Consider the following 25,151-nt stretch of genomic DNA (forward strand, 5'->3'; position numbering starts at 1 on the left):
TATATATATATATATATATATATATATATATATATATATATATATATATATATATATATATATATATATATATATATATATATATATATATATATATATATATATATATATATATATATATATATATATATATATATATATATATATATATATATATATATATATATATATATATATATATATATATATATATATATATATATATATATATATATATATATATATATATATATATATATATATATATATATATATATATACGCAATAGCTGCACGTGGCCTTTGAGCTCATCTCATTACACAATTATTGCAGCACACAGAGGATGAAGGTAAATGGAACTGTATGGAAAAAGGTTTAGTCAAACACAACACTGTGGTTACCTTGCCACAGCTTATTAGTTTTTAGTACACAGCGACCACAGGCAAGAAAGGACAGACGCAAATGCAATCACGGGCTAAATAAACGTGTAGGTCCAGCACTCATAACATTCAGCAACGTCCAGGATGCAGATGATTGCTGTTTACACGCCGTCAGCACACCGTAAACAAACCTGCCCTGACACAGCAACATATTCCTCGCCAGAACACGAATGAACTTGGGGACTGGTAATGGGTTAACATTAATGAACCTGACTTTACACTGGCTAACTTATCCTAACATCTTACCTGACTCGACTTATCTAAGGTAACACGTTTGATACTTATGTCTGACGTGGAGTTTCCGGCACTACACTAACAGCATCATGAGCAGGGAGGAAGGAGGGAGGACGGCCTTACAACATACCAATTACTACATAACTACCAACGACTGTGTAAGTATATTTTCACGCCTTTCTCTAACACACTTATCAACCTTTCCGTTATCTATAGCTTTAACTTTTCAGGTCTCTCATTCTCTTGTGGCTTTACCTTTTCAAGTCTTTCCTTATAACACACTTCTCACACTGTCTATCATTTACTTTACCTTACTTTAGCCACGCCATCTCCAGCCCTCACGACCTCAGCATTACTTCAAGGGACAAAGGAAGAAGGAAGGAGAGTCTTATAGCGTCACCAACAACTACCAACGTGTGTGTCTACATCTTCACGAATTTCTCTAACCCACCTTTCACCCTTTCTATTATCTATTTCCTTCCTTTTATCACACCATTTCCAGCCCTCACGACCTCAGCATTACTTCAAGAGCCAAAGGAGGAAGGAAGGAGAGACATAGAAGCATCACCAACAACTACCAACGTGTGTGTGTGTCTATTAGGGTTTCCTGTTTTCGGGATTTTATGGCATCCCGGGATTCCGGGAAAAATCCAGACTTTTCCCGGGATCCCGGGATTTCCCGTAGCAGATAATGTGCTCTATTATAATTCGTAAGTGAACCTCAGTTGGACTTTTTTTTTTTTTTTTTTTTTTTTTAGTAACGAGCGACTCTTAGAGTATAAAAAAAAGACAGAAACTACGTAACTACTTACCGTGTGAAAGTATGAAGAAAGTATTTTAAATGACATGGAGCTTCCTTATATGTATAGAATATGAATATTTGCATATTACCATATCCATATAGAAGCTTGGCCAGTGGCACTGACCACCTCCATTGACCCCCATCAAGCTACCATGTTCCACAATATTGTAATTTGTAAACAACACAGAAAATGAAACTATGGAATATCTTTTGCATATATTCAATAACATGGGTAAAATAATTAGGACATCATATTCCAAAAACTAATATATGAATAAATAAATAAATGAAAACACTGAAAGTTCCGAAATGCCCTGAATTTAAAGAAAAGTAGATATTATCTGGTATTTTCCCATTAAATTCAAATAAAGCTCAAGAAAATGAAAATTCCGTAATGCACATACCAAATTATAAGAAGAATATTTTGAATTTAGGCCTAACACGAAAACTCAATAAAGAACTCACATTCAAAGACACAGATATGACGAATAGGCAACTTATTTTTTGTTTTTTGTTTTTACACTATTATTTATTTACTGGCTCAGCCACCGAAGTAGAATTATGGTTAGAACAAAGAAATTATTATGATAGCAATTAGCATGAAGCAGGCCACACCAACTCCTTTCACATTACAAAATTAACACATGTTACACAGGGATGGAAGAGAATAGACTAAGCTCACTCACTGCCAGAAGTGTACGAGAACAGTACGTGTCGGGCCGACAGTCCGACACGTACTGTTCTCGTACAGCTGATTTAGCCCATCGCTGTCTCGCTCCCAAGTCCTAACCCAGGCATCTCTCTCTCTCTCTCTCTCTCTCTCTCTCATACATTTTCGTATTTTGTAGCCGACATAAGAGAGAAAAAAAAAAAGTATCCCGGGATTTCCCGGGATTTCGTAAATTTCCCGGGAAGGAAAAAAAAGCCCATTTATGGCCGGGATCCCGGGATCCCGGGATCACGGGATCCCGGGAAGGAAACCCTAGTGTCTATATCTTCACGTCTATCTCTAGCCCACTTTTCACCCTCTCTATTATTTGCTTCCTTCTCTTCACCACACCGTCTCCAGCCCTCACCACCTCAGCATTACTTCAAGAGCCAAAGGAGGAAGGGAGGACAGACTTAGAAGCATAAAGAATAAATACCAATGTGTGTGTGTCTATACTTCCACGTCTCTCTCTAACCCCTCACCACCTCAGCATTACTTCAAGGAAGGGAAGACAGCATTACGCATCAGCAACAACTACCAAAGTGTGTATATATGTTTACACGTCTCCCCATGACCCACTTTTCCCCCGCTATTCACTCCCCTCCCGCCTCAAGCGTCACTGGGTTATGTAAGGTCCGGAGATCGTGCTAATCATTACACTAACACCTGCCTACCTGCTTACCACCCCAACCCACCTGCCGACTAACCTGCCTACCTGTCTTTACCTCTTCTCCTTCACCTGTTTGTGTCCTTGCCTCTTTGTTACTTTATTTGTTACTATACTTCTTCACGTCTTTACCTTACACACTTTTATCCGCCGCTTTTATTCCTTGTACTTTACTTTCCCTTCGCTATTTGTTGTCTTACTTCTCCATATCGTCTCCCTAACACGTGGCTTTACCTTTCTACGTCTTTCCCTAACACACTTTTCTCCTCCTCATTCATTCTTTACTTTACTTTCCCTGCATTAAATCGTCTCCCTAACTGATGACTGTATTCTTTTTATCGGCGTCGCAGACGCCGATCAACAGATTGTCCATCTTCTTGTTCTCTTCAAGTTGTTTTTCTGGCCTACCCATACATTGTAGGCATGACATTGTATAATAACATTTGTTAGCCCTCATGAACTCTACAACATGGCATTATATATATATATATATATATATATATATATATATATATATATATATATATATATATATATATATATATATATATATATATATATACACTCGCTGGCAGCGTTAAGGCAAAATCCGAGGTTTGTTTGCTTAACATAGGCTTCCGTGGTGAAGTTATGAGTAGATCTGTGAACAAGGATGTCGAGGAATGGAAGTTTCTTATCCTGTTCCATCTCGTGGGTAAAGTTCAGGGAAGAGTGGTGCTTGAAGGCTTCTTTAAGTTGAAGTATGTCCTCTTCCTTGGCGCTTATAAAAATATCGTCTACGTATCTCGTGTAGATTGAAGGCTTGAGTTCTGGAAAGAGTGATATATATAAATATATATATAACTATATATATAAATATATATATATATATATATATATATATATTTTTATGTTTTTTTTTTGTGTTTGATTGTTTGTTTGTTTGCCTATGGCGCCGGTAGGCCTTCATAGTAGGACCTGATGGTCGGCCCCATCCCGTTGTGGCGCAGGCAAGTGTTTATAGTGGCGCCATCTTTACTTTTCAGTATTTTCCATTTTAGACCCCTAGTTGCATAATATAAATTGTTGGGGGGGTGTTGGAGGGTCATGCGACGCCGATCTAGCACAGTTTTTGTGCTATTAACACTTGTTAAGTCTTTCCCTAATACCTTTTGGCTTTATCTTCTCCATGTCTTTACTTAACACACTTTTCTCCACCTCTTTCATTCCTTGCTTTACCTTCCATTCACTAAATCGCCTCCTTAACTTATGACTTTATTCTTTTTATGTCTTTCCCTAACATACTTTTCTCAACCTCTTTCATTCCTTACTCTCCCTTCCCTTCACTAAAACAGTCCCCTTACTTATGACTTTATTCTTTCCATGTCTTTCCCTAACGCACTTTTCTTCTACCTCTTTCATTCCTTACTCTCCCTTCCCTTCACTAAAACAGTCCCCTTACTTATGACTTTATTCTTTCCATGTCTTTCCCTAACGCACTTTTCTTCTACCTCTTTCATTCCTTACTTTCCCTTCCCTTCACTAAAACAGTCCCCTTACTTATGACTTTATTCTTTCCATGTCTTTCCCTAACGCACTTTTCTTCTACCTCTTTCATTCCTTACTTTCCCTTCCCTTCACTAAAACAGTCCCCTTACTTATGACTTTATTCTTTCATGTCTTTCCCTAACACACTTTTGGCTTTATCTTTTCAATGTCTTTCCCTAACACACTTTTCTTCTACCTCTTTCATTCCTTACTTTCCCTTCCCTTCACTAAAACAGTCCCCTTACTTATGACTTTATCTTTTCAATGTCTTTCCCTTACACACTTTTTTTCTACCTCTTTCATTCCTTATTTTACCTTCCCTTCACTAAAACGTCCCTCTTTGCAGCCCCGCCCTCACGCCCTCAAGCCCTCCCTCACCTTCCTTAATACCTCAGCACTACCTCATGATCCAGCGGAGGGCCGTAAGCAATCCCTAACACTGATATTAAAAGCCACCACCGCCGCCAGATTACCATTCAGCGCCCCGCCAGACAACAGACGGCGGCCCCCTCCCTCGTCACCCTCCCTGCAGTGCCTCCGTCAGCGCCATCACGTGCACGCCTTACAACCTATTGGCGCTGGCTGAGTCTTAAAGAGGCGAGCAGATAAACAGATAAACAAGCGGGTGTGTAAAGAAGTAAAGGGGGAAATATAGATAGAAACATATGGATAGCCTACATATATATATTTAGAGTGAGATACAGATAGATAGAGTGATAGACAGATAGGGAGAAAATGAGTTAGATAGATAGATGATGGACTAATTCTTAAAGAGGTGGACAAAAACACACAGATAATTATATATGAGTAAACGAACAGCTATAAACAGAAACGTATAGATACATTATATATGTAGATAGAGATAGATAAATAGATAGATAGACAGAGAGAAAGAGAGAATGCAACAGGTTTAGGAGTAGTCGCTTACGCCCTGGAACAAATATGGTCCTTTATGTGGCTTAATTCACGTCAACTTCATCACCTGCAAGCCAAATGAACTCGATTGGCAGGTCTCGGCGCCGATGACCAAGCCGCAGCGACCCCCCACCCCACCCCACCACACACACACACTTCTCTAGTCACCTCATCATTCCAGCATTCCTCCCTCGTTATGCTATTCACATTCCATACTTTTTTTTCTCTTTCACACTCCCTTTAACCTGTCCGCTGCGATTGGTACGGATTCGGCTTTCATTGGTAGCCTGGTTACTTATACTCCCACGTATTTCTCTGCCTCTGTGGTGGATAGTGGAGTGTTTCCCATGTGATATTGGTGTGCTGGATATCCCTCCCAAGGTGCAGGACTTTACATTTTTCCTCATTGAATTGTAGCAGCCATTTTTTTTCCATTCCTGTAGCTTGGTGATGTCTTCTTGTGGGAAATCCGCGGTCAAGGGGTTAAATTATGTTCGCACCACAAACCCATTTTTCTCCCTTCCAACTCCCTTTACGCTCCACAAACATTACCAGCACCTTCCCACTCCACACACACCCACACACACACACACTAATACACACACACCAATACACACACACACACACACACACACACACACACACACACACACACACACACACAAAGTACCTCCCCCACCCACACACATACACAACCCCCCCCCCCAAACACAAACACACACAGTACCCCCCCACACACACACATACACACACACACATACATACACACACAAACACACACAGTAGCCCCCCACACACACACACAGACACCCACACCCATACCCCTTTCACCCCCCTACAAAACTCAGATTCAGTTTAAGATGCGCCACCAAAAAGCAACACTTTTGAGCCCCTGGGGAGCGAGAGGCGACACACTACAGAGGCATGGACTTCTAGAATAGATGGACAGGAAACTCCCAAAAATGGGAAAATTTATTGGGGGCTGATGCGCTTTTTTTGATGTTGTGATAAAACCGTAAGAGATAATTTCAAAATTCCTTTTGGATATTGGGGAGCAACTATTTCTGCTGACAGCTGGACCAAAGAAATGTTGAAATCGCATAAGAGGAGTCCACACGGGCTCTTGGCCCCCAAAAAACTCCATTTTCAAAATAATCAAAAGTATATGATGTTGGTGTCTAATTATATGTTTTTTGGGTCAACAAGTTCAATAAAATTGGTTTCAAACGTCTCAAACTTCAAATATATATATAAAAATACCAAAATTCAATATTTATTTGAAAGTCGCTGCATATTTATTGTATTTAATGTTTATGGAGCCAACAAATGGAATAGAACACATTTCAGAGGTGAAAAAGTTCACCTTCTTGTCCAAATACATAAAAAATCCAAATATCCGTTAATGTTATTCATATTATGGTTCAAAATTAGTAAGAAAGCAACATCTTGGCATTTATTTTCATAATTCGGAGGTTGACAAATTCAATATATACAATCCCTATCTACTATAAATATCAAATTTTGAGTACAAACACAGCAAAATTCAGTCTAATCTAGAAGTCCTTATTAATGATTCGTGAAATAATAATTTTAATTGTAAATGTTTCATATCATAAAATTAAATATTAGAAACCGTATCAAAATAACTTTTTATTTATACTATTTTATTTTTTCAGGGTCGTGACTCGTGATACAAAGAAGCAACAATGCCTAAGAAGTGTATTACCCATTTTGATGGTAAACCCTGCACTGGCAACTATGACAGCAGTAATGAAAAAGTGTCAGTCTTCAGGTTTCCAAAGGATCCACAAGAAAGAGCCTTGTGGGTAAATGCTCTGCCCAGCAAGGTCAATGTAAGGGACGAAAGTGTACTGTGTGAAAAACATTGGCCAAAGGATTTTCAGCGCAAAAAATGTCAGGGGCCATTAGGATATAGACCACATGATCCCCCATCTGTTTTTGGAACTACCCCTTCTTCATGTTTTGTGCTAACATCTCCCAGTCGTCTAAGGGATGTAGATAATCGTACTGTATCAGGTGAATCCAGGAGAAAACAACAGAAGATTGAGTCTGAAAAATCTGACACTATTATGAGTTGGGATGATCTTAAGAAGTATTCTCAAACAGTAAATCTTGTGAGTGACATGTCAGAAGATAATGTAATAAAGCTTTATCATATTCAGAGCATTCCACCAATCATAACATTCTCAATATTCATAAATAGGGACATGAAAGTGAGAGCTTTCAAAGGCAATACATCTGTATCGCTCCGTGATGTTATTACTGGGTTTGATTGGAGGCTAAGTAAGTATTCAGAAATTGACAAAGTGATTGAGAAAGTCTCATCTTTTCCTATAGACATTCACAATGAACTCACACAATTATCTGAAACTCTAACTGAGCTGTGTAATGATTCAGATGACATTGATGAACAAGTAAAGGAAAAGATTTTGTTTCTATTAGAGCAGGTGAAAATGTGTTGTGTTGGTTCTAAAGGTAGGCGTTACAGTGGTCAGCTTATTCAAAGTGCAGTTGAGCTTATGCTTCGTAGTAGAAATTGCTATAGATCATTATTAAACTTCTTATCCTTACCTAATATAAAGACATTAAAATCATACTTTGGAAAACTTGGAAGCCCTGAAAGTATTGAGGTCTGTAAAGAGGTTATTTCTAGCGTGTTTGCAAAACTGGATGGGCTTGAGAGATATTGCTTCATTACTGCTGACGAAATTCATGTGAAGCCTTCAGTGCAATTTCAAAAGATCAAATAATTGGATTTGCTGTAGATTGTGAAGAACAAAAGGTTGCAAAACAGTTCTAGCTATAATGATAAATCCATCAATGGGGTGCCCGCTTTTGTTGCTCGTCTCCTACCTATTAACAGCTTAAAACATGAATTCCTGAAAAACAAATTGATATTGTTATGGAGATTGTATTTGAAGTTGGTGGATTTGTTTTCCTCATAATGACAGATAATCATTCCGTGAATCAAAAAATGTTCAAAGTATACCACCAAAACAATGCTAGTGCAGCCATCTATTCAGTTGTACACCCACATGATAATCCATACTTTAAAGAACTTTTCACATTCTATGATATGACTCACTTCTTGAAAAACATTATTAACAACAGGTTCACAGAAAAAAAACAAAAGATACAGATAATTGATGAAGAAACACTAGCCTCCAACTTTGCAAAATTTTCTGATATCATCCAAATTTTTAATGAGGAAAATGAATCCTGCTTGAAAGAAACCAAACTGTCATATGCAGCACTGTATCCTAACAATTTTGAAAAACAAAAAGTGAAACTAGCTTGTGATCTATTTAATGAAAAACCGTGGCAGCTTTAGAAAAGAGAGGTTTGATCAGTACATCACTTTTTGTAAAGATGGTGACAAGAGCATGGAACATGTTAAACATCAAATCTCCTAACAAAGGATATAGAACAAACGATCCTGACAGAAAACCCTACAGTGACAAAGGTGACAACAGACTTGAATATATAGAAAAGGTTGCAGTCTCATTCAAACTCATGGACAGTTCCATCAAAGGCGTTCGAAACATGGGCTTACCAGTGAAACCAGTAATGCGCTCCATCAAACTATGACTGGATTAGTTTCCTTATCAAATGCCTAATAGATGTTGGCTTCAAATATGTTCTCAGTGGAAAAATACAAAGTGATCGATTGAGGGTGAATATGGAGTCTACCGCCAGACCAGTGGGGGAAATTTCCACATCTCCACGTATCAAGTGTATAATGGATTGAAGCTACAGAGAATCAAGCTCTTCAATCAACTAGAACTTTCAGACAAACTTCAAAGCTCAGGGATCAGCGAGTGTTGCAAGGGCGTGGCGCACAGTGAAGATGATCAGGAAATTATTGATTCATGTTTTCAAATATCAACAACACTTACAGAAATAGAAAAGTCTGCTCTGTACTACATATCTGGCTATGTTGCTTTCAAAGAGGGATGCTGCTTAGACTCTACTCCTGTTATCACTAATGCCAATTCAGAATTTCTAGATAGGGTGTCTCGCGGTGCTCTTGGACATCCCCCTGGTGAATTATTTGATCTCTCCAGTATTTGTATGCCTTTTTCAAAACAAGAGAAAAAAATGTTGCCTCAAGTCTTCCTAGATGCATATAAAGTGATTTATGAGTTCTCAGCTTTAGATATTCAGAATATAGATAGTAAGCTTAGAAGATTCAACAATTGCTTTATCAAAGCATTTGCAAAAGACATCAATGACAAATTAAAACATGCTGACCCAAAGTGTATAAAGCAAGGGCGGATAAGTGGACGCAGAACTGTTCCAATCTAAAGCTGACACACAAGGGAAATGTTGATGTTACATTTGCTTAAACTATTTAGACTGAATTTTGCTTATTAGACTGGATTAGACTGAATTTTGCTGTGTTTGTACTCAAAATTTGATATTTATAGTAGATAGGGATTGTATATATTGAATTTGTCAACCTCCGAATTATGAAAATAAATGCCAAGATGTTGCTTTCTTACTAATTTTGAACCATAATATGAATAACATTAACGGATATTTGGATTTATTATGTATTTGGACAAGAAGGTGAACTTTTCACCTCTGAAATGTGTTCTATTCCGTTTGTTGGCTCCATAAACATTAAATACAATAAATATGCAGCGACTTTCAAATAAATATTGAATTTTGGTATTTTTATATATATATTTGAAGTTTGAGACGTTTGAAACCAATTTTATTGAACTTGTTGACCCAAAAAACATATAATTAGACACCAACATCATATACTTTTGATTATTTTGAGCTCAGGAATAAAAAGACCGATTTTTGGAAAATGGAGTTTTTTGGGGGCCAAGAGCCCGTGTGGACTCCTCTTATGCGATTTCAACATTTCTTTGGTCCAGCTGTCAGCAGAAATAGTTGCTCCCCAATATCCAAAAGGAATTTTGAAATTATCTCTTACGGTTTTATCACAACATCAAAAAAAGCGCATCAGCCCCCAATAATTTTTCCCATTTTTGGGAGTTTCCTGTCCATCTATTCTAGAAGTCCATGACAGAGGTGAGGCTCGTCCCCCCCGCCCCCCGCCACCTGCCACCTCCTGACTTCATTTACCTGGAGGGAGCGGGTGGAAGGGGGATATGGCTAGTAGTTTTACCTATTTTAAAAGCTAGGTATGTATGTGGATAGGAAGGACAGGTGTTTGTTCTACCAGAGCTGCCCATTGTGTAGACTGACTCTCCTTCTGCAGTCTTCTCGTGTCCCTGTCTTTATATATGTTCTACAGAGGTGCCGGAGCTGCCTTCGTATGGTCTGACTGGCTTCTTGCAGACTCCCTGTGTTCCTATGCTCTCAAGAGATTGATGGAGATAGATAGATAGATGCAAGCTACGCCAACCATTACGCATACATATCTATCTATCTATCTATCTATAAATATCTATGAATTTATACGTTTCAATTTATACACCTCCGATGACTTACCAGCACTCACGATACAGACAGCATACGGTCACCATCAATCACTATCACTCATAATTCATCAGAAGCAGATATGAAGGCAATCACAAGAGCTCCAATGTTACCAGTGTGTGTCCTACCTCGCCCTTGTTTTCAGTCTGTTCTTTAAGAGGCCAGTTCCGCAGACCCATACAGTGTTATTACAAGCGCCCAAACCAAACTGTATTCTCCGTAAAGGTCAGGTTTTCTACGCAACACCCGATGCTAAAGAAATTTCCTGTGTGTGTTAGCCTCGAATTTCTGAGCTTCTTTATCAACACCGAACACTCCACAAGGAATTTTGGTGGTATTTTGTGTTTGGTTTGGTTGGTGACGAGCTTCTGGTATTTTCTTTTTCTTTCTCTTGCTCTTCTTCTTCTTGCTCTTCTTATTCTTGTTTTTCGTCTTCTTTCTTTCTTTCTTCTTTTACCTTCTTCTTTTCCTCCTATTCCTCCTCTTCTTTCTCTCGTTGTTTCTTTTTCTTTTCGTTTTCTTCTCCTTCTTCTCTTTCTCCTTCTCCGTCTCCCCCTCCTCTTCCTCCTCCTCCTCCTCCTCCTCCTCCTCCTTCTCCTCCTCCTCCACTTCATCACCGTCAAATGCAATCTCACTACCACAGCATTCTCACCACAATCATTCTTCCCACCACCACCACCACCACCACCACTCCGCCCCCCCTCACCTGGACACCGAGTCGCTGGCATCGTCCACGCCACCACCATTACCCTTCCTTAGGCTCGCCCATCCATTGACTAACCTGCAAGGAAGAGGAAATATTTTTAGAGTGTGTCAAGCGCTAAAAGATGTGATGAGGCAATGGCAGGTTATCTTAGTGTGTGTTTATTAGAGTAAAGGAGGCAGCTCAAGGGCAAAAATAAATACATAAAAATGCCTACTAATCAGAATAAAGAAAAAAAAATGCCGACTAATCAAAATTAATAAAAAAAAAATCAAAATTAGAATAAATGAAAAATCCAGTTAATGAAGATATATAAAAACCCACTGATCAAAAATAGATAAAAAATCGAAATCAGAATAGAGGAAAAAAAGTCCTTTAATAAAAAAATAATAAAAAAATACCGTTAATCAATAAGGTAGGGAGATAATAGGGTGAGCAATAAGGCTGTAATAAGGCAGGGAGGTAATAGGGTGAGCAATAAGGCTGTAATAAGGCAGGGAGGTAATAGGGTGAGCAATAAGGCTGTAATAAGGCAGGGAGATAATAGGGTGAGCAATAAGGCTGTAATAAGGTAGGGAGGTAATAGGGTGAGCAATAAGGCTGTAATAAGGCAGGGAGGTAATAGGGTGAGCAATAAGGCTGTAATAAGGCAGGGAGGTAATAGGGTGAGCAATAAGGCTGTAATAAGGCAGGGAGGTAATAGGGTGAGCAATAAGGCAGGGAGGTAATAGGGTGAGCAATAAGGCTGTAATAAGGCAGGGAGGTAATAGGGTGAGCAATAAGGCTGTAATAAGGTAGGGAAGTAATAGGGTGAGCAATAAGGCTGTAATAAGGTAGGGAAGTAATAGGGTGAGCAATAAGGCTGTAATAAGGTAGGGAAGTAATAGGGTGAGCAATAAGGCTGTAATAAGGCAGGGAGATAATAGGGTGAGCAATAAGGCTGTAATAAGGCAGGGAAGTAATAGGGTGAGCAATAAGGCTGTAATAAGGTAGGGAGGTAATAGGGTGAGCAATAAGGCTGTAATAAGGTAGGGAAGTAATAGGGTGAGCAATAAGGCTGTAATAAGGCAGAGAGGTAATAGGGTGAGCAATAAGGCTGTAATAAGGTAGGGAGATAATAGGGTGAGCAATAAGGTTGTAATAAGGCAGGGAGGTAATAGGGTGAGCAATAAGGATGTAATAAGGCAGGGAGGTAATAGGGTGAGCAATAAGGCTGTAATAAGGTAGGGAGATAATAGGGTGAGCAATAAGGTTGTAATAAGGCAGGGAGGTAATAGGGTGAGCAATAAGGTTGTAATAAGGCAGGGAGGTAATAGGGTGAGCAATAAGGCTGTAATAAGGCAGGGAGGTAATAGGGTGAGCAATAAGGCTGTAATAAGGTAGGGAGGTAATAGGGTGAGCAATAAGGCTGTAATAAGGCAGGGAGGTAATAGGGTGAGCAATAAGGCTGTAATAAGGCAGGGAGGTAATAGGGTGAGCAATAAGGCTGTAATAAGGCAGGGAGGTAATAGGGTGAGCAATAAGGCTGTAATAAGGTGGGGAGGTAATACGGTGAGCAATAAGGATGTAATAAGGTAGGGAGATAATAGGGTGAGCAATAAGGCTATAATAAGGTAGGGAGATAATAGGGTGAGCAATAAGGATGTAATAAGGTAGGGAGGTAATAGGGTGAGCAATAAGGCTGTAATAAGGCAGGGAGGTAATAGGGTGAGCAATAAGGATGTAATAAGGCAGGGAGGTAATAGGGTGAGCAATAAGGATGTAATAAGGTAGGGAGGTAATAGGGTGAGCAATAAGGCTGTAATAAGGTAGGGAGGTAATAGGGTGAGCAATAAGGCTGTAATAAGGTAGGGAGATAATAGGGTGAGCAATAAGGATTAATAAGGTAGGGAGATAATAGGGTGAGCAATAAGGCTATAATAAGGTAGGGAGATAATAGGGTGAGCAATAAGGATGTAATAAGGTAGGGAGATAATAGGGTGAGCAATAACGATGTAATAAGGCAGGGAGATAATAGGGTGAGCAATAAGGATGTAATAAGGTAGGGAGGTAATAGGGTGAGCAATAAGGCTGTAATAAGGTAGGGAGGTAATAGGGTGAGCAATAAGGATGTAATAAGGTAGGGAGGTAATAGGGTGAGCAATAAGGATGTAATAAGGTAGGGAGGTAATAGGGTGAGCAATAAGGCTGTAATAAGGTAGGGAGGTAATAGGGTGAGCAATAAGGCTGTAATAAGGTAGGGAGGTAATAGGGTGAGCAATAAGGCTGTAATAAGGTAGGGAGGTAATAGGGTGAGCAATAAGGATGTAATAAGGTAGGGAGGTAATAGGGTGAGCAATAAGGCTGTAATAAGGTAGGGAGGTAATAGGGTGAGCAATAAGGATGTAATAAGGTAGGGAGGTAATAGGGTGAGCAATAAGGATGTAATAAGGTAGGGAGGTAATAGGGTGAGCAATAAGGCTGTAATAAGGTAGGGAGGTAATAGGGTGAGCAATAAGGCTGTAATAAGGTAGGGAGGTAATAGGGTGAGCAATAAGGCTGTAATAAGGTAGGGAGGTAATAGGGTGAGCAATAAGGCTGTAATAAGGCAGGGAGGTAATAGGGTGAGCAATAAGGCTGTAATAAGGCAGGGAGATAATAGGGTGAGCAATAAGGCTGTAATAAGGCAGGGAGGTAATAGGGTGAGCAATAAGGCTGTAATAAGGCAGGGAGATAATAGGGTGAGCAATAAGGCTGTAATAAGGCAGGGAGGTAATAGGGTGAGCAATAAGGCTGTAATAAGGTAGGGAGGTAATAGGGTGAGCAATAAGGCTGTAATAAGGTAGGGAGATAATAGGGTGAGCAATAAGGATGTAATAAGGTAGGGAGATAATAGGGTGAGCAATAAGGCTATAATAAGGCAGGGAGATAATAAGGTGAGCAATAAGGATGTAATAAGGTAGGGAGATAATAGGGTGAGCAATAAGAATGTAATAAGGCAGGGAGGTAATAGGGTGAGCAATAATGATGTAATAAGGCAGGGAGGTAATAGGGTGAGCAGTAAGGCTGTAATAAGGTAGGTAATGTGGTTCAGGCAGCTCACAGGGTTGTCACACAGTCATAACGTCACAACAATTTACTTGGCCTTACGTCATCACTGTGCATGTTGACGAGACTCAGAGATCAGCAGTGACGTCACTACCGTTTACCTGGTGTGACGTCATCTTAGTGCAGGTAATGAGGCTCAGCTATAAACAGGGATGACGTCACAAGCGTTTATCTGGTGACGTCATCTTAGTGCAGGTAATGAGACTCAGCTATACACAGGGATGACGTCACAACCGTTCAATTGGAGTGACGTCATTATGGTGTAGGTAATAAGGCTCCGTGGTGCAGTGGTTAGCGTGCTTAACTACGAATCCGCGGGTCGGGGTTCGAATCCCCGCCCGGGCAATCGGCGTACAGCCCACCCAGCTGTTCGTCTTCCCTTTCGAAGTGGTTGAAAATGGATACCTGGGGAAACCTGGGGAAGGTAAACTGTGGCAATCCCGGGGTAATGTGCTCTTTTCCCACCACTGGTTCAAAGGGACAATGCGACGGAGATTAGCACCGAGGCCACGCGCAGATATACTGCAAGCACCCAACTGTACTTCTACCTGTACCCGGTGGTGGCGTCACGGCCGTGCACCTGCTGACTTCATCGGCCGCACGTTCTCCTTTATTCTTGGAAAGCCTCGCCGCAAAGGTTCTTATCGGTAGCCAGAAATGTAATCATGCCGAGTGTATAAAAGAGAATATTTATGGAGGCTAAAGTAATGGACAAGACCGGGAGCTTACCAGGTGCTGCTGAGGCTACGTGTAACTAATCAAAGGAGAATATAGGGACACCTTTCCTTCCAAAATTGACCACTTTTCTGCTTGACCACTTAACTTTTGACCACATTTCTAAACACTTTATAGGGGCAGTGATTGACGGCCTTTTTTTTTCTTCCATTACAGTTTTTCTTTTACCCTTGAACCGCTTCCTTTGATGTAAAAAAAATGTTTATGATTTAAAATACATATCATACTAAAAAATGTAGTAATGTCAAGTGTGTGAATAAAGAATATTTGTGGTGGCTAAAGTAATGTACGGGTTAGTAAGCTTACCAGGCAGATCTGAAACTAAGTGTAGTGAAGGGTATATATTTAGGCATTAGAATACATGGCACTTCAAAGGGGTATTAGTAAACATAACCAAGCCTATAGAGATCACTCATTATATTGTTCGTAGATCTTGCATGATTTTTACCTTGTACAAATAATATTCCCATGTACATCGTTACCTATTACCTCTCTATACTATTTCCAATACTGTTACCTTGCAGTTACTTATTCTCTATGTTGTTACCTCGCTATACTATCTCTAGACTTTGCATAATTTTTACAGTGCACAAAAAATAATCACATGTAAAATCGTTATATATTACCACTATACTATTTTCTGTGTTCTTACCTGGCTGCTACTTATTCACTGTGTTGTTAACTCGCTATACTATCTCTAGACTTTGCATGATTTTTAAAATGTCCAAAAAATAATCACATGTAGAATCGTTATAGATTACCTCTATGCTATTTTCTATACTCTTACCTCGCCATATTATTTCTAGACCTTAAATATTTTACTGTGTACAGAAAATATTCACATGTATACCATTTATTCTTATAAAGAGAGCATAACAACCTCTGCGTTTACGGTGCGCGACCCAATTCCAACAGAGAACAGGCGAGCATCTATCACACGTTCGGAAAGTAATCATACGAGGAGGAGGAGGAGGAGGAGGAAGAGGAGGAGGAAGAAGAAAAAACAGAGGAGGAAGGGAAAAAAATATATAAAAGCTAAATAAAAAACAAAGAAAGACAGAGATTTTATGCATACAAACCTTGAATCCACGACACACGCATGCCTACATCCACAAAGAAAAGGTGGCAAGCAACTCTAACCACGTTCCTAAACTAACCACTTACGGACTGCGACTGTGACCCCATTCATAACTAAACCTACTGGAACGGATAAAAAACACGAGATTGCTTCCTCTCAGTCAAGTGGTAGGCGGGGCGAGGCGAGGCTTCCACAGCCCCGACGATAAAACACTTTTAAGCTCAACGAAGAAGAAAAAACAAATGTCAGACGAATTCTACAGCAACTCCGACAACAAACCGCTCCAACACAACCTTCCGAATCTACAGCAACGACGAACCACTCCTGACCTCAATAAAGAACAAAAACAGCTACTCGTGCCGCCTCTACCGCCGCGGCGCAACTTGAAACAACCCACACAATGAGCAGAACAAATTCAATCCGACACGGGGGCAGAAAACCAGACGCCATCAGCTGACAGGAGGAGGAGGAGGAGGAAAAGAACGAAAAGAACGAGGAGAAAGAGAAAAGCAAGGAAGACAAGGAAGAGAACGAAGAGAAGAAGAAGGAGGAGGAGGAGGAAGACAAGGAGAGAGGAACAAAAATAACGAGGATGTGGAAGAGGAGAAAGACGATGAGAAAGAGAAGAACGAAAATAACGAGGAGGAGGAAAGGAGAACGAGGAAGACGGGGAGAAGAAATAGTAAAGAAAGGAGGAGAAAGAACGACGAAAAGAACGAAAAGAATATAGAAAAGGAAGAAGAAAAAGTAGAAGAAAGAGAAGAAGAAGAAGAAGAGGAGCGAGTAGGTAGGTAATGGCACTATGGCAGACGGGAAGTGACGTAAAGAGGTGAATGTGAGTAGGGTTGTCCACGTTGGCAGGAAGGGCTGGGCGGCACGAGATGAGGAGGAGGAGGAGGAGGAGGAGGATGGGGTGATGAGAGGTGAGTGGGCAGGACCGTTCTTTTTGTTCTTCTCTCCGTCTTCCTAGTAGGAGTAGGAATAGCCTTCACCTACTCTATCCTGTCCTATCACACGTAGCATGCTAGTAGTAACGGTAGCAAACAGACACCCTCGCCATAGACAGCCAGGTCTTCTGGTGTCCGTTCTTCCTATGTATTCCTATGTATTACAGTGTATGTATTCCCCCTCCGTCTACTTTTCCTCGTCCTCATCTTCCTCCTTTCCTTTTCTTTATTTCCGTTCTCTTTTTCCTTATCTTTTTCCCTTTCGTTCTTTCCGTTCTTTTTCTTCTTATCTTCTTCCTTTTCCTCCTTGGTGGTGGTGGTGGTGGTGGTGAAAGAATGATTGTGGTGAGGATGCTGTGGCAGTGAGACAGACTTGATGATGATGAAGTGGAGGAGGGGGAAGAAGAAGAAGAGGAGGAGGAAGAGGAGGAGGAGAAATAAACAGAGGAAAAGGAAAAACAATAGAAATTTAAAAGATAAACAAAAAAAGGAAAAAGCAGAAATTAAGGAAGAAAAGGAACAAACATAACATGGAAACATGAAAATGCAGGCAACAGAAAGCCTACTAGCTCATCACGAGGTTGCCCGCTCTGGTGATTTAATCTGCTCGACAGTCACTTGGTGCCCGCAGAGCACAGGACAGCACTTCGGTATTCAATTTACTCCTGTCGCAACGAAATGACGCTCGATTTGTTTTTTAAAGGAGTTGATGGTATTCGCATTTACTACTTGAGGGAAAATTGTTCCAGTGGCGGATGACTCGGTCTGAGAAGAAACTCCTGCCAATGTCTGTGCTGCATCGCCTCGCTTGAGTATGTAGACCGTTGCTTCTAGTTCTTAAGTTAGTCTGTAGCTCAAAAAACTTGGAGTGGTTGACGTTACTAAAGTTCTTCAGGTACTTGAACACCTGTATCATAATCTCCTCGTGAGCGTCTCTTTCCCAGCGTAAAGAGACTGAGTCGCTTTATAGCATCTTCCATTTAGCGTAACCCGTTTCTGGGTCGTGATCTGTAGAGTCCCTCATAGAGTCCCGACAACCTAAGATTTGGACGCCATTATTGGCCCTGTGTTTTCGCCGCGCTTTTCAAACACTAGCACACGGTCTCGCGGCGAAGACAGGGCCAATAATGGCGTCCAAATCTTAGGCTGTCGGGACTCTATCTATCAAGGGACTCTACAGATCATGACCCAGAAACGGGTTACGCTAAATGGAAAAGGCTATTAGTCGTTCAAGGAGGAGGAGGAGGAGGAGGAGGAGGAGGAGGAGGAAACAGAGAAGGGAAAAAATAGAAAATAATGGTAGGCTAAATAAAATAAAAAGTGAAAATCAAAAAGTACAAGAAAAACAAGGAGGAGGAAGAGGAGGAGGAAGGAAAAAATAGAAGAAACAAGACACGATAAAGAAAAAGCAAAGGAAAAATTATAAGAAAAAATAAGTAAAGCAAATAAACAAAATGTATTAGACCACCAATTAAAAAAAAATAACAGAAAAGTAGAGAGAGGAGAAAAAACAAAAAGACACAAAGAGAAAGAGAGACAGAGAGGGAGAGAGGCGAGGAGATGACCGACAACCTTACTACACAACACCTTAAGAAAGAGAGGAGGAGAAGGAGGAGAAGGAGGAGGAGGGAGGAGGAGGAGGAGGCGGAGGAGGAGGAGGAGGAGGAGGAGGAGGAGGAGGAGAAGAGGAACGAAAAGAACGAGGAGCAAGAGAAGAACAAGGAAGACGAGGACGAGGACGAAGAGAAGGAGAAGAAGAGAGAAAGAGCGGGTAAGACACTTTTTTTTTTTCTTTTTACGTCTCTGCCTATTGCGCCGGTATGCTTGCTTGAGGGTCCTGGATGGTCTTCGGCCCCAGCCCGTCATGGCGCCGGGAAGTGTTTATAGTGGCATCTTCTCTGCCATTCTCTAGGCTCATGCTGCCCCGGAACTCGTTCTTGATTCTTGTACGGTTTCCTCTAGAATCCGGGTTGATGGGTGGTCTTCAGGACAGCATGTGGGTAGTTTTAAGCCACTCGGCGGGGACTGAAAAATCCGAGGTGGTAGCGTGGGGATTTGAACCCGTGTCGTCCATCACGTGGTGAATGTGGGCCCAGCACGCTACCGCTTCAGCCACCGCCTACCCTGAAGCGAAACCCGCCCCAAAGCAAAGGACGTGAGGAGAACACAACTTGCAGAGGGAGACTCGAAGCGGCGATTGATGCCAAGAAGATCGCGGGAGAAAGAAGAGCCAGGAAGTAACGGGCGAGGGAACCGTGTACAAGAGGGACCGCTGGTGTGGGCGAGTGAAAAGTAACAGAGAGAGACGAGGAGAAACAAGAAGAGAGATTGGAAGGACTTGGATGTTTGAGCAAATAAAGGGAAGCATAAAGAACAGGTACAGGCTTCAGAAACCATTGAAAGAGAGATCAGGGACAAGGACAGAAAAGAAGAGACAAAGGAAGGAGAAGGAGATAGAGATGACTTAGTTGTGTGTTTGAGCAAGTTAGGGAAGCATAAAAAAGATTGAAGAATACATAAACAATTGAGAGAGAGAGAGAGAGAGAGAGAGAGAGAGAGAGAGAGAGAGAGAGAGAGAGAGAGAGAGAGAGAGAGAGAGAGAGAGAGAGAGAGAGAGAGAGAGAGAGAGAGAGAGAGAGAGAGAGAGAGAGAGAGAGAGAGAGAGAGAGAGAGAGAGAGAGAGAGAGAGAGAGAGAGAGAGAGAGAGAGAGAGAGAGAGAGAGAGAGAGAGAGAGAGAGAGAGAGAGAGAGAGAGAGAGAGAGAGAGAGAGAGAGAGAGAGAGAGAGAGAGAGAGAGAGAGAGAGAGAGAGAGAGAGAGAGATTTACATAGATTTACATAGAAAATCAGACCACACAGACACTATGGTCCAGACTAGGTGGTCTGTCATTAAACCTAAGTGATTCTACATTGATCAAAAGGCTCCAAAACGTTGCATTTCAATTCTAGTTGATATTAAGTTGAAGGAAGTGACGGTCGAGCTTGTTTTTGAAGGAGTCAGTCGTGTTACACTGGACCACTGACCGTGGGAGCTTATTCCATTCTCGCACTACAACGTTGGTGAAGAAAAATTTGGTGCAGTCTGAATTTACTTGTCTTCATTTGAGTTTTACGCCATTGTTCCTCGTACGCAAAGGGTCATCGATCATAAACTATGTTGATCTGTCTACATTCGTGAAACCATTAAGTATTTTAAAACATTCGATCAGTTTTCCTAGGAGGCGACGTTTCTCAAGAGAGAATATGTTAAGGGTGGAAAGCCTTTCTTCGTAAGATTTGTTGCGCAAGGAAGGGATCATTTTTGTTGCCCGACGCTGAACACCTTCTAATTTAGCAATGTCCTTTGCATGGTGGGGAGACCAAAATTGTACCGCATATTCCAAGTGAGGTCTGACTAAACTATTGGAGAGAGAGAGAGAGAGAGAGAGAGAGAGAGAGAGAGAGAGAGAGTGAGAGAGAGAGAGAGAGAGAGAGAGAGAGAGAGAGAGAGAGAGAGAGAGAGAGAGAGAGAGAGAGAGAGAGAGAGAGAGAGAGAGAGAGAGAGAGAGAGAGAGAGAGAGAGAGAGAGAGAGAGAGAGAGAGAGAGAGAGAGAGAGAGAGAGAGAGAGAGATAGAGAGAGAGAGAGAGAGAGAGATATAGAGAGAGAGAGAATGAGAGAGAGAGAGAGAGAGAGAGAGAGAGAGAGAGAGAGAGAGAGAGAGAGAGAGAGAGAGAGAGAGAGAGAGAGAGAGAGAGAGAGAGAGAGAGAGAGAGAGAGAGAGAGAGAGAATTACATAGAAAATCAGACCACACAGACCATATGGTCCAGACTAGGTGGTCTGTCCTTAAACCTAAGTGAATCTACACTAATCAGATGGCTCCAAAACGTTGCTTTTCTACTCTAGTTAATATTAAGTTCAAGGAAGTGACGGTCGAGCTTGTTTTTAAAGGAGTCAATCGTGTTACACTGGACCACTGACGGTGGGAGCTTATTCCATTCTCGCACTACAATATTGGTGAAGAAAAATTTGGTGCAGTCTGAATTTACTTGTCTACATTTGAATTTTATGCCATTGTTCCTCGTTCGCAAAGTGTCGTCGATCATAAACAATTTTGCTCTGTCTACATTCGTGAAACTATTAAGTATTTTAAAACATTCGATCAGTTTTCCTCGGAGGCGACGTTTCTCAAGAGAGAACATGTTAAGGGTGGAAAGCCTTTCTTCGTAGGATTTGTTGCGCAAGGAAGGGATCATTTTTGTTGCCCGACGCTGAACACCTTCTAATTTAGCAATGTCCTTCGCATGGGTTCACAAAAGGTAGGTCATGCCTCACCAATCTCTTGTCCTTCTACAATAAAGTATTTGAGGCGGTTGACAGAGATGAAAATTATGATGTAATCTATCTTGATTTTAGTAAAGCGTTTGACAAAGTTCCTCACCAACGACTGTTGCTTAAATTACAGGCTCACGGAGTAGAGGGTAAAGTTTTGAACTGGGTCAAGGCGTGGCTTAGCAATAGGAAGCAAAGAGTGCAAATCAATGGTAAAAGATCTGACTGGGGATGTGTTACGAGTGGGGTCCCACAAGGTTCGGTATTAGGTCCACTTTTGTTTATTATTTATATCAATGACTTAGATACAGGAATTAGTAGTGATGTTAGTAAATTTGCAGATGATACCAAGATCGGTAGAGTAATTGAGTCGGATCAGGACGCTAGTATTCTCCAAGGTGAACTCAACAGATTATATGACTGGGCGGATAAATGGCAGATGGAGTTCAATGTAGGGAAGTGCAGTATTCTGAGTGTAGGTAGGAACAACCCCTCACATAACTATTGCTTAAATGACACTCTCATAAGTAGGTCTAAAAGAGAGGGATTTAGGGTCTTAGTGAGCTCTGATCTCCGTCCAAGGGCACAATGCATTCAAGCTAGAAATCGAGCTAATAGGGTACTGGGATTTATTTCAAGGAGCGTAAGCAACAGAAGCCCCGAAGTCTTCCTCAAACTATATTTAGCATTAGTTAGACCTCATCTTGACTATGCGGTTCAGTTCTGGTCACCTTACTATAGAATGGATATCAAAATGTTAGAATCGGTGCAGAGGAGAATGACTAAGATGATTCAGGGGTTGAGAAACTTGCCATACGAGGGAAGACTCAAACAGTTAAACTTGCATTCTCTAGAAAGGCGAAGGGTGCGTGGAGACATGATCGAGGTTTATAAATGGATGAAGGGCTTTAATAAGGGAGACATTCATAAGGTTTTGTTGGTAAGAGAACCGGGTAGGACACGAAGTAACGGATTTAAACTGGATAAATTCCGATTCAACAGGGACATAGGCAAAAATTGGTTTACTAACAGGGTGGTGGACGAGTGGAATAGGCTTAGCAGTCATGTGGTGAGTGCCAATACAATTGTCACATTCAAAAATAGACTAGATAAATTCATGGACAGCGATATTAGGTGGGGTTAGATACACGGGAGCTTAGGGTCAAAGGAGCTGCCTCGTACAGGCCTACCGGCCTCTTGTAGACTCCTGCGTTCTTATGTTCTTATGTTCTTATGGTGAGGAGACCAAAACTGTACCGCATATTCCAAGTGGGGTCTGACTAAACTATTGTAGAGCGGAAGTATTACATCTTTATTTTTGAATAAAAAGTTTATTTTAATGATGCCCAACATTCTGTTCGCTTTATTTGCTGCATCGATGCATTGATGTGAGAATTTGAGGTTTGACGCGATTTTGACCCCCAGGTCCTTAACGTATTGAACGCTTGTGAGTTTAACGCCGCGCATTTCGTATTCGAACTTCTTATTTCTTGTTCCAACTTGAAGGACCTGGCACTTGTCTACGTTAAAGGGCATCTCCCATCTATCCGACCAAGCTGAAATTTTGTGCAAATCCTCTTGGAGGCTTTGCCTGCCTTCATCAGTGAGAACCGAGTTACCAATATTTGTGTCGTCTGCAAATTTACTAATGCGATTATTGAGTCCAACATCCATGTCGTTGATGTAAATAATTAAGAGCACTGGGCCAAGAACCGAGCCCTGAGGGACGCCACAAGTGACCGGCGCCCACTCTAAGTTAAATCCGTCAATCACCACTCTTTGTTGTCTGTTGCTCAACCAATTCGCGATCCATTGGTTTACCTGACCGTCAAAAGAGAGAGAGAGAGAGAGAGAGAGAGAGAGAGAGAGAGAGAGAGAGAGAGAGAGAGAGAGAGAGAGAGAGAGAGAGAGAGAGAGAGAGAGAGAGAGAGAGAGAGAGAGAGAGAGAGAGAGAGAGAGAGAGAGAGAGAGAGAGAGAGATGGAGAGCAGTCTGCACTCTGGTCGTGTACAACATGACGCTCCTGTAACCCGGTCTTGAAATAACCAGAAAAAGTTAATCCCCTCCGCGGCGGGCAGCGGCGCTCCGGCGATGAATAACCCAGCGGTCCCAGGGAGGCGGGCTGGAACATGGCCTTGCTGGAACAACCTTGGGCTGGAATAGGAGCACGACGGGAGCGAGCAAGGTGAAGGGGTGAGGAAGGGAGGGAGGGAGGGTGAGGCGAGAAGAGGAGGAGGGGAGGGAGGGAGCGGCGGGAGATGGAGGGAAGGAGGGAGCTTCACACGGGCAGGTCAAATCACTCTTACATAGAGGATGAGATAGTCAGCGATCGTCCATTAACCATGCGACCCACGACCCCGCCCCGCCGAGCCCCGCCCCGCCCCGCCAGGCGGTTGCCGCGTGTCAGCGTGTGGCCGTGGTGAGCCCGTGCACAACCAGTCCCACCGAAAAAAGCTGATTTTTCAACCATCGCCGAGTGGCGGAAGATTACCCACGTGAAGCCCAGAACTTCAATCGACCCTAACCTCAGCGACTTGTTCAAGTGGAGCACCAGGGGCAGCACGGGCCAGGCAAGAGTCACACATCACGGCAGCCACTATAGATAAACTCCGCCTGCGCCACTAACGGGCTGGGGTCGCCCAAGAGGCCCCTCAAGAGAGCCTACCGGCGCTACAGGCAGCACCGAAAAAAAAATATATATATATATATATACATATATATATATATATATATATATATATATATATATATATATATATATATATATATATATATGTAATAAATGTGGAATATAATTGCGAATATTTGGAATAGAAATATGAAAACACAGTTATGCACCTGAAAGTGTCACGCCTTTGCGGTATTAAGACTTCGTAATTCTCCAGCTAACTCCGGCATTCCCAGCAGAAGAAACAACAGGAGTGACAGGCTCCCCCCGTGAATGGACCCAATCGTGACCGCGGCGATCATCGTATTAACAAGGCGCCGCCGGTAACGCGTCCCGCTAACACAGGCGCCGTGAAAGCGTAATCATCCCTGATGACACCCATTACAGCTTACGACGAGACAGAGTGAACGGCCTTCATTCGGCAACAGATAATCGGGTTGTTTCGGCGCCAATATCCCTCCCACGCCCCCCCCCCCCCATCCACCTCCCACCACCACCTCCACTCACACACACACACCCATCCCTCTCACCCACTCTCTGCCCCACCTACCCTCCCGCCCACGCCACCCCTCATCTACCCCACCCACCACCGACTACCAATCAACCACTCACCATCCCACCTATCCCGTCCCCGCCGTGCCGTGTCTGCTGCCTGGGCGAGAGGTGACAGAAGCGGTTTTCAGGATCTGGTTATTGTTTTTGAGAAGGTAGTAAATGTTGCGTACATTCACTTAGTGCTGGCTTTTTGTACTTTTGCTTTGGTGTTGGAAAGTTACGAAATTTAAGTAAAAGAAAAGCTTGGCGTATTGTCTTTTGGTTAGCGCCTGAGAGTATTGCAGGAAGTGTTGATTGTTTTGAATAGGTAAATGAAGCGAA

The sequence above is a fragment of the Eriocheir sinensis genome, chromosome 49 (genome assembly GCF_024679095.1).
Source record: "Eriocheir sinensis breed Jianghai 21 chromosome 49, ASM2467909v1, whole genome shotgun sequence".
In the NCBI taxonomy this organism is placed as follows: domain Eukaryota; kingdom Metazoa; phylum Arthropoda; class Malacostraca; order Decapoda; family Varunidae; genus Eriocheir; species Eriocheir sinensis.